The sequence below is a fragment of the Ananas comosus genome, linkage group 24, assembly GCF_001540865.1.
Source record: "Ananas comosus cultivar F153 linkage group 24, ASM154086v1, whole genome shotgun sequence".
NCBI lineage: Eukaryota > Viridiplantae > Streptophyta > Magnoliopsida > Poales > Bromeliaceae > Ananas > Ananas comosus.
Window position 1 is genome coordinate 5,490,933 of NC_033644.1, and position 11,251 is coordinate 5,502,183.

The 11,251-nt window shown below is 40.2% G+C and overlaps 1 long non-coding RNA gene across 2 annotated transcripts; it reads right to left on the reverse strand.

Moving 5' to 3' along the window:
• LOC109728569 lies at positions 970-3,756 on the reverse strand. Of its 2 annotated transcripts, none has more exons than XR_002221016.1 (3): positions 3,412-3,755; positions 2,906-3,192; positions 970-1,023 (listed from the first exon to the last, which is right to left on the reverse strand). It is a non-coding gene; the product is annotated as an uncharacterized LOC109728569 (long non-coding RNA). The 2 variants fall into 2 exon arrangements; XR_002221017.1 differs by lacking the exon at positions 970-1,023 and adding an exon at positions 1,209-1,230 and having other exon boundaries at positions 3,412-3,756.

Consider the following 11,251-nt stretch of genomic DNA (forward strand, 5'->3'; position numbering starts at 1 on the left):
TCCCTATACATAAGGAAAGTGGTGCTCTAAGGTCATCTTTAATGACTCATGGCACCTACTCTATAGTTGAACATAATCCTCCACTATTTGGAGTAAACAAGTAATATACGATACTCTCTACTTGATTATACAAATACGTCCTCATGTTTAACTCTAGTTACTACTAGATCATGTATATATATATATCAAACATGAAGTACATGCCATCTCTATTTAATGAAAACAATGACCAACTTGTCAATACAAGCATGTGAAGCATTCTCAACTGTACTCTCAACATAATTTCCATATAATTATACAAGCATGTAACTTCACTATACATGATATTCTAAGAGTTCTATTAGCCTGTCCACAATCTAGAGTGGCATAAATGTAACTCACAGATACATCATTCACTTGATAGCCCAACTGATCTAAATGTCATGTTTATAATTTAGCAGTTAATCCACATAGAAGGATGTTGTACTTAACTTGTTCACACTAGTATACGGCTAACATGAATACATGCTAATCAAGCACACAATTTATATAAACTAAGCAATTTTATCACTATTCCTCTACTATATAGAGGTTCCATGATATGCAATCTAGTATGCATTTTAATGCATATCTCATTTCATTCAAATATCCGTTTATGCATGTGAATAAGCCACTGTTCCAATTCATAATGTCACAGCCCGCGACCACCCGCCTATTTGGCCGAGGTCGCGGCGCCGACAGTGCCGAACGGACAGGGTTTCCCCTATACTACGGACAGAGTCTCCCCTGTACGTTCAAGGCAACGCAATCAATACAATACGAGGGTTCCAACCAGGAACTGATATCAATCAAGATTGCATAATGGAAGGTATCAAACAACATAAACACATCCTAAGTTATTACAATTTGATACATTCGCTTTCTTTTCATTTTCTTTACCCCTAAGCTTTGTAGACGGGTACTGCTAGCTCTGGTCTCCGGGGTAGGGCGCTATCTACGGAGCTACGCCCTTTCCTCGCGCCGCCGCGCCGCTCACGTACGAACCTGTAAAACCCCAAAACAACGTGGGGTGAGAACCAACTCCATGGTTCCCAGTGGGTACGGCCACCCAAGGGAAAAGCTCGACCGACAGGTTCAAAGGAGGCAACTGCAGGTTAGTTTAATAAACAGATAGATAGATATTTTGACTATGCAATTAATAGAACCATACCTTGCCTCGCAATTGTAACAATGCTATGCAATATGCAATACCTGTAAATCATGCAAGTAGATTACTTGATCTACTTTATATCATTAACCATACTTTACTTGTAGCCGTTCTTTTCTTTATTAGCTATTCACGTTCGTTAGTTATTCTTTATTCTTTACTCTTTGTCTTATTGTGCTCACTGGCGATTCTTTCCTAAGATTATTTTACCTTAGCCATCTATGCCACTCGACTCGGTCTCGAGTCAATCAACTGCGGATAGTCCGCACTCTGTCCGGCTCAAGGTGAAGGACCTCTCACTTACACCTCAGCCTTCAGTCCACAAACATCTCGCCAACGGGTCGCCCAGAGCTGCGTACACCCGTGGTCAGGGATCTTTCCGGTGGGAAGGGGATTATACCACAAACTAAACCCGCGGCCCAAGACCCCCGATAGGGAAGGGGACATGCCACACTCAACGCTAGCAAAGCACGATTCTGCCGACAGGAGGGGGAACCTGCCACACTCGACCCGCGGCCTCGAATCAGCCTCAAGCTCATCCTCGAAGTTCGTCCAGTGGGAGCGGACCCTGTCACACTCAACCCACTGCTCTAGAACTGTCGAGTTCACAATCCTAAGATTCCGGAATCTATTTCCCAAGCCTCTAGGGTAATCTCAAACCCTATGATATCGACCTATCTAGGTCCAATGCACTTTCTGTCCTAGGTCTAGCTGACTCTAGGTTTAATGCCCTTTTTCACATAACCTATGTTCTTTAAACTAGGTTAAGCCTCTCTACCTAGATCTTATTAACTCTAGGTTCAACAACACTAAGTTCATTGTCAACCTAGGTTTACCAACACTAGGTTCGATATCGATTTACCTAGACCTTGAATCTAGGTTCATTATGTTCAACCTATGTTCACGACACTAGGTTAATGCCACTCGATCTAGCCTAGGTTCACGACACTAGGTTTAACATCATTCATATTCATCCTAGGTTCTTGACCCTAGGTTCATATTCAACCTATGTTAATTACACTAGGTTCGGCGCTACTCGATCTAGTTAGCCCTACTTGTCCACATCGAGTTTCTATAATCATATATACTCTAGCATGCATTCTATGATGCCGACACGCATCTACATTTAACATAGCCTACATTATCATCGTGCATGTTATACATGTATAGCTTTTCTCATCATGTCAATAAGCATTATCCTCTCGCATGCATTTTCATAAGGTCAATATGCTCTTGTCATCTAACTTGTATTCACATGATGCACTTATGCATTTTATCCAACCGCACTTACATGCTCTATTATGAGTTGACATGAACTAGCACTTGCATATAATTCCAATGCATCAACATGCCATTAGCAACTAGCATAATTACTATCATTTAGCACATGCATCTTAACTAACATGCTCACATAATGTTACATGCACCTAGCATACATTCCAATGCACAAATATATCGCTTGCATCTAGTTACTAGCATGTACTTCCCAATGCATTATTATGCAATTATCACTAAACATTACCCAACATGATCTCATAACGCTAAATGCCCCAAGCATGTATTTCACTAAGCATACATACTAATATGCAAATTACCAACTAGCATGCATTTATACAATGCAAATATGCCCGTATGCACATACATATATGCATCAACCAAAAATCCATATTTCACTTTGACATGTGGGGCGACCAAGTCGCTTCGGTAAGCACAACCCACCTTAACACACGTTCCGATTGCTTGTCGACACTTGCAATCGGCCGCCCGCGGCACCCGGCACCCGGTTTGGCCCGATCTCACAATTGCGGTCCAAGAGCGCGCCGCTTTGCTGTTTCAAGTGTAGAAGCTCTTCGCCACGCTAACACGATGCCTCAAATCCATTTCCATGATTTTACGACGTCGCCTCGGCCCTCCCGGCGGACCCGAAGCCTAAACGTCCGTTTCTTTAATAACTTCGCAACGGCTCGTCGGATTGCCGAACCGTCTTCGCCAACGCGTTTCGTTACCTAGCAATTAGGTTTACGGATGGTCAAATTAGATCAAATCCTCATATTTTGAAAATTAGCATTTTGGACCCTAGGTTTCAAGTATTACACGAATTCACTAAATTGATCCTAAATTCTAGCATTTATCTTCTATTTAGCATGCTAGGATTCCATTATAACCATTTTTAGAGCATAAGGATCAATCCTTAGAGTTCTACCATTAAAGGGTTTGAAGCTCACCTCTCAAAATAGCTCCAATGGAGAGGAAGTTGATGATGAAGATGAAAATCCATCTTTAAGCTTACTTCTCCACCAATTTCTCTCTTTTTTTGGGAGAAATCTAGAGAGAGAAAGAGAGGGTTCTCTTCTCCTATCCATGCGTGTGTGGATGTGTGTGTGTGTCGGTTTGGGGCAGCCACGGTTGGGGAGGAAGGAGGATAAAAGGGTTTAAGTCCCTTTTTACCATTTTGCCCCTCAACTATGCACTATTCACTTCGAGCAGTTTATTTTTCGCCGGAGCCCTTCTGGATGTCCGTTTTCGTTCAAATTTGACAGGCATGTTCGGTTTTACTTAATAAGTCCAAAGAAATTTTAATATTTCAGTTTCGACCCCATTTGGTCACTGAAAACTGTACCGAACTGTAATCTTTATCAGATAGCTTTCGGATTTTATTTCTCACTCTACGGGTGTCAGAAAAATATGAAACATCAAATCCAGCCTCATAAAAATATTTTTGACATCCCCGCCAATTTTCATAATTTTCTGAGACTGTGCATTTTCTGCTAATTTATCTGTCCCATTTCCAACAGAAAATTCTAAATCTCCTATTTTCGCTCCGATTTCAGCACAGGTCATTCCCAACTTATATTTCACTTCTCTAAATTCAATTAAAATAGTATCTCATACTATTTTTATTTATTTCTATTTTTATATTTAAATCCGGTACCTTACACATAATGTCTAAGAAGATATACAAGGAATTCACCCATTTCGGGAAGGTTCGACCCACCAAATAGTTGACGCCTCATCGATTCTACCAATGAAGGTAATTCGAAGCCTCCGAGTACCCTAATAATGATTCTAAATCAGTTAGGAGTTAACCGATTTTCCACATAGTAAACCCCATAAAATCACATACTCTAGGTTGGAATCTCACCTAGAATAACATCCAGCTTTAATTCCACTTCAATTCAGGTTGAAAGATCTCAAATTTCTCCTTCTAAGGCATCATGAATTTCAGCTAACGGGGTTCAACAATCTGCTACGAATCTGCCTTGAATATACCCCAAGAACTCCATCAATAGTCTACCAATACATTCCAATTTAGTAAGAAGTTAAATTGCTCACCTTGCACGGCTTCAACTCAGGTTGAAACACATCATAATCAGTCCATAACAGTCACTAAACTTATCTCAAAAAGGGCTCAATCCCCTACTGCGAACCTGCTGTGGGCTGCATTAAAACTACTTAAGAGCTACAACCAATACCACTATTATAGCATCAACTCAAGAGGGAAGTTAGCTAATTACCTTCCCGCACTATAACTCAGCTTTCCTAGCTGAGTTAGACCAGAGAAACACCTCTTCCATGGTTGTTAATCCTTTCCAAAAACCTGCTGGTAATAAGGAATTCAAGAACCAACTCAACTTCACTAGTATAACCTCAAACTAGAGAGAAGTTGAGTTGTTTACCTTACCAAATCTCAACTCAGTTTCTTGCTGAGCTAAGGTCACAAAATACCTCCCAAAATCTCCTTCTCCAATAGCAAAACTCAGGTTCAAAGCCTTTCACTTCAGCTAACATCAAGAGAAGAGGGAGAATCAAGCTTAACACACTAGTTTTCCATCTCCAATTGGAAAACCTAGAAAGAGAAAGAGAAAGAGAAGCTCTTACCTTCTCCTCAGCTCCAGAGGGATAAGGATAAGCTCAGGGGTCGACCAGAGCTGATAAGGATGAGTTTAGAAAGTGAAAAGACCAAAACAGCCTCAGCCACGCAGCTACTGCTGTGCTGTGTACCGGTACACCACCAAGTTTGTACCGGTACACTATGCAAAATTCTGCATTTCGAAGTTCCAATGCACTTTCAATCTTCTGGTTGTTCGATCACTCCTTTAACTCATAAAGAACCTCACTACAACTCTTTAAAAGATGTGGGTTGGCTCCCATTACCCATTCCACTCCTCAAACATCATAATCGGCCAAGTTCGGATTACTACATTTGAATAGTGCATTTACAAGCACTTTTCCATTTCCAACTACTCGTGTCACGCCCCAAACCCGAGGCATAACAGATGCCGCATGCCTGTTAAACTAGCAAATATGCAAGGCTACAGAATCAGACGGAAACTAGCAAAAAGATGATTATCAATTTTTTCACTAAATCCAAAGAATCATAAGATGAGACTAAGAAATTGAATTTCAACTAAAATCAAACGGAATTCTAACACCTATAAAGTTAAAGCTTACTACGAATCACAAGAGAGATTCGGTCTACAAAATACCATAAGTGGCAAAAGTGGGTACGAAAAAATAACGAAATAAAAGCAGATAACAAACGATCATAGATAATCCGAAAATACTAGATGTAAAAACAAAAGGGACTAAAATCAAAACTAACTAGGTCTAACGTTCACTCGGTCTCAGTCCCGCCCGGTAAATCAGTCACGGTACCTGGGTAAGCAACCATACACCACATTAGTCGGATTAAGCATACAAATAAATAAGTACACAAATTAATTTAAGCGACTGGTTTTAAATTTGTAAAATTTTAGAAAATAAGAATTTATCAAAACTTAAAATTAAGATCGGATTGAAGCTATAATTTTTACAAAGCATTTCTCTTTCAACATATAAACGAAATAAACATTAAGTCCCCGGCACTTAACTATATCATATGACCCGTTGGCGAGGTCCAAAGACACCCGAAGGCGTAAACAAAACAGAAGCACCCGAAGGTGCAACAAAACAAAGGCGCGGATAGGCGCAGGCACCCGAAGGCGAAGGTGCAAACAAAACAGAGGCTCGGATAGGCGCAGGCACTCAAAGGCGAAGGTGCAAACAAAACAGAGGCTCGGATAGGCGCAGGCACCCGAAGGCGCAATACAAAGACGAAGCTTGCTTCTATAACAAAATACATGTCGACATGGCCAACATAGCATAGCAGAATACCAGGAGACATCATAAGTCAAAAATTATCCAGTAACTAATTTACAAAACAGATTATCAAATTTCAAAAGTTCATTTTGCTAAAAGGACCTGTCAATCACAGTTGAAGCTCAATTTACAGAAATATTTAACAATATGCTTAACCCTTAATTTTAAAATCTACAAAATAAGATTTTCATACAATCGGAATATTTTCCTAAATTATCTTACGAAAAACTTACGGGTGTCCGGTCATTTACCTTAACGCAGCTTCAAAGAGAGAAATTATCCAGTCAAAACTGTGCAGAAAATTAATCGTCGGAATCTAAAATAGAGACATGCAATTCTATATAAGCTAACTAAAATGAACATGCAAAGAGAATATAATGGCATGCAAATAGGTCGGGTATGCAAATAGGTCGGGACGGAGCACAAAGGGATTTAGAATAATAATTTCGACGAACCTCAAATAGCGATCAAAGGGATGAAGGAGTTTTTGAAGAATTTAAATTATTCCAAGAAGATAACATGAACGAAAATTTAAATAATAAACGAAGATTTCAATACTCAAACAGAGGGTTTTCAGATGTTGGAATATTAATACGCAAATTACAATTAGATGAGATTGAAATTAGAAACAAAACGAAATTCGCCCTCTCAAAGGCGTTTCAGCGAACATATAATGGGCATTCCAAAAATGTGTAGAATGTGCAAAGTTTTATGCAACAAGATCATACAGAGGATACAAGATATGAAATTAAACGATTCAAACGACGAAGATTAGGTCCAAAGAAATCAGATTTCTAATGGTTTCAGTTTTCAATCATCAAGAGACGAGTATTCAAAATAATAATATAACGATGGACAACGGGGTTGGATGATCACAAAATTCGATATAGAGATAAAATGAGAGAAAGAGAAACACCTTCTCGAAAATGGTGAGGATGACGGCAGGATACATAGCGAACCAAAAATAACGGCCAAAGAGGATTGCGGCACGTGCGAAGCGGTAGAGGTTGAACGGCTGCGGTGAGGGGAGAGAGAGAGAAAGAGAGAGAGAGAGAGAGAGAGAGAGAGAGAGAGAGAGATGGTCGAGCGAGGGAGAGAGGAGTCATGCGGGAGAAATCAGAAAAAGAATCAGGTGAGGGTTAGCATGAAAGAAAATTAATTAAGTTAGATACAAATAAAATAACAAAATGCCGCCGAGTCCCTCAAAGATTGGAAATCGCAAAAAGGTCCAAACTAAATAAGATATGAATCAAAACAAAAGGTTTAAAACTACGGGGTGTTACAACTCGCTTGCCCCAAAATCTTGTGAAAACCCCTCAATCATCCTTTACAAGTTGTAGGGTAGTTTCAATTGCTGTTCCATCACTCAAACTTCGCAATTTGCCAAAGTTCAGTGTATTACATCAACATTTCAGCTTTGACGAAAAATAGTTTTTCGATCTTCAACCTCAACAAAAAATTGAATTTCTCATTCACTTTACCTCCGAATTGATCAAAACAAGATTCTACACAGTATAGGATGAAGTCAAGATCACTTCCAACTTTTTCAAAGCTCAGCTCCTATAGAAAATTTGAATGAACTTTAACGAATTCCAGCAGTGGGCGAAATCTGCCTGAAATTTCAGCATTGAACCAATCTTGATCAACTTTAAAATTAAAGCCACTAACCTTCAATTCGAGCTCAAGGAAAGTACCAAAACATTCCTAGCCTCCCTCCACACAACTCCAAGTGTTCAATTTTGAATTTGGAGCATCAAAAGACCATAAATTGATCCCTATTCCATCATTGATCCTACTGCCAGCCTGCGGCAGCGGCTGCTGGCAGCCTTGTTCGAATGGAGAGTATAGCTTAGTTGGAAGCTTCTCCCCTTGATACAGCAAAAGGAATCAAAAGAGAGAGGGAAAAGAACCAAGGAAGAAGAAAAAGAACCAACTTACTTTCCTCAATTGTTGCTATAGCAGCGAAGATCTCCTTCAAGATGCTGCTGTAGCTTAAGCTCCAAGGCTGCTAGCAGCACCTTGGTGCCTACGCAGGGGAGTTCACAGCAGGTGAAAAAGAAGGAAAAGAATAGAGGGAGAAGAAAAAGGAAGAGGAAACTTAAGAGGGCTTCTCTCAGCCAACAGCAAGTGTCCAAACTCCCCAATTTGGGGTAGTTGGGGCTCAATCTAATGTGCCTTAGGCACACTTTAGTAAAGCTACACTAGCTAAGATTCATTGGCATTTGGATTAAAATTTGGTATCAATTTCGCATCGAATACCAATCCGACTCACCCCAACACTTCCAATGTGTCGATTAAATCACGGACCGTAATCATTCCGACAATAACAAGTTAATATTCTCCCAGAACATTACAAAACAAGCATACAATGTAGTATCCTTGGTTTTTGGGTTGCTTGTGGATTTCAACATCTGAGGTTTGTCGACACATCTGGAGAGTGTCGGAACAAGTAGGAGTCGTTTTGGTGCGAAATAGACGCAAAACAGACTCAGTGCAACGCGAGAGCAGAGTTTTAAAATTGGAATCTGCAAAGTGCGGGTTTTCAGTGTGGAGTACCGGTACCCCAGTGTATTTCCAAACAGACTGCTCTCAGGTTGCACCAATTTGATGCTGAGTACCGGTACGGCAGTAGGGTGGTACCGGTACCCTGTGTGCGAGCTTGCAGGTTGAGTGACCATTTGGAGTTGGTTAAAGGGTAGCATTGTAATTGTCGGTGGATAAGTTTGCCACCTACCCCCGTCATTTTTATCAACTTAATTAGCTGAGGGAATGACACTTCTCCTTTTTCTCTTTAATTTAGCTTATGTGCATGGTGGAGAGCTCGACCTCGGGAGATTTTCGTCGTCGTTTCGGAGGGCCGTTCGAGCGTGCGTGCGTCGTGGTAGCGCCGTTGGAGGCCGGGCGAGCGTGTGTGTTCCTCTCCTTCCGACTTCTCGCCGTCGTTGGATTAGCTTTTCAAGATGGATTAATGTTTACCGAAATCATCGGATTTCCTCCTAAGCCGGAGTTGACAGCATGTATTTTGGCTTCGTATATCATGTTAGTAGCTCGATTCGTAGATTTGCATTGTTCTTAAATGAAATCTGAATTGGAGCTTTAGATGCTAGTTTTATTATACATGTTAGACTTGGAATTGACTTAGGAGAAAACTATAGGTTCTACACTGTCATTTTCTGAAAACTATCAGTTTAGCTTTAGAAGCTGTAGTTTGTTTGTATCGCCGCAGTTTATAAGCGGTGGATACCTAGAATAGTGTAGAATGAATTTATGCTCGTGCTGGAATGCCGAGTTTATTTTTACAGTAGTGTATAGACTGTTCCGGACTGTCGGGTGCTGTTGTGGTTGACGGTGGACCCAGATTGCTGTTTTTGCATCAAATTGTGCCGAGGGTATGTTTATTATGGTTGTTAGACCAGTTTGACCCTTCTGCTTGACTATAGCCTGTGAGAGCCTGATTGAGCTCGGCAGAGATACGCTTGCATACTCGGTTGGGTAGCGTCCACGAGTGTCACTCCGGAGTCAGGCTTTGTGCTTTTGCGTTGTTGTCGTTGTGTCCTGTTTGGACTCGCTCTTCACTGACGTCCAGCGTGGTAATAGTTAGTGTAGCTTCGACAAGCAGGACGGGTGTGTTCACAGTCTCTAGTGAGATTGGGTCAGAGATTACATTTTTCTACAAATAATTAGTATTTTATCGTGATAGTATAGTGGCATATAGCTGTAGAGTTCTTCAGCTTTCTTTACTATTCTTGAGCATACTTTCTGTAGACTTAGTGGGTGAGCCGTTGAGGTCGGTAGCGGTACCCATTGAGGACTACTTTTTGCAGTAGTTCTCACACCCAGTTGTTAACCCCTTTTTGCAGAGCCTCCTTCTTCGGCTGCTACTGTTGCAGATTCTGATCGTGGAAAGGGAGTCGCGAGTTAGATCCCTTCCTGTTTTGCTGCTGATCTAGAGGAGTACTAGCTGCAGGTAGTGTTGGTTTTTTATTCTTGTACATACTGATGTTAGATCCTCGCAGGAGCGAGTGATATTGTATCTGGAGACTATGTATATATAGTGAACCGCTGTTATTTATATATGATTTCGTTTATACTAACTGCTCTATACTACTAATTATAGTTTTGTATGATTACCAGAACAACTACCGCTATCGCTTCGTATACAGGAGAAATTTCTTTGTATACGGCGGATTTGTCGGCGTGCCCAGAAAAACGAGTAATTCGGGACGTGACATACAAAAAATAAATAAAAATAAATAAATAAACAAGTGCATTGAACGAACGAATGTACGAACCAATAAGTAAATAATAAATACACAAATACATGAGTGAATACTGAATAAGTAAATAACAAGTGAACAAACAAACAAATACATGAAAAATAAATAAATAGATAAGTAAATAAATAAATCACTACAACAGAATTAGGTTATAGGGACACATGTTTGGGACACTTTTGAGTAAGTGTCCCATTTATCCTAAAACTTAAAAAAACATCTAGTAATGCTTAAATATAAAGCCCAATCCAACCAAAAATAAAAAATTACTCTAATCAACCCACCACACCCAGTCCATTTGGCCCGATTACAAACAGAAAAGAAAAAAAAAAGAAAAATCAATTACCATCTTTTCTTCTCTCTTCACTTAATCCACTAAAATTCTAGACGAAGAGCATTTCCTGTCGTTCTCCTCTGCCACCGCAGCCAACGAGATAGAGTTTCGGCGATTGCTAAATGCTTAAATAAGTGTTTATAAATTAGCAGCACTCTTTTAGGTTATAGCGACACTCTTTAACTGTCACTATATACCTAGGCGACCCCACCTATAGTCAACACTTTTAAAAGTGTCGGTAATTTTAGCTAGTAGCACTTTTTTGACATGTACCTACATTTAAAAGTGTCGCTATAGCCGTTTTGTTGTAGTGAATAC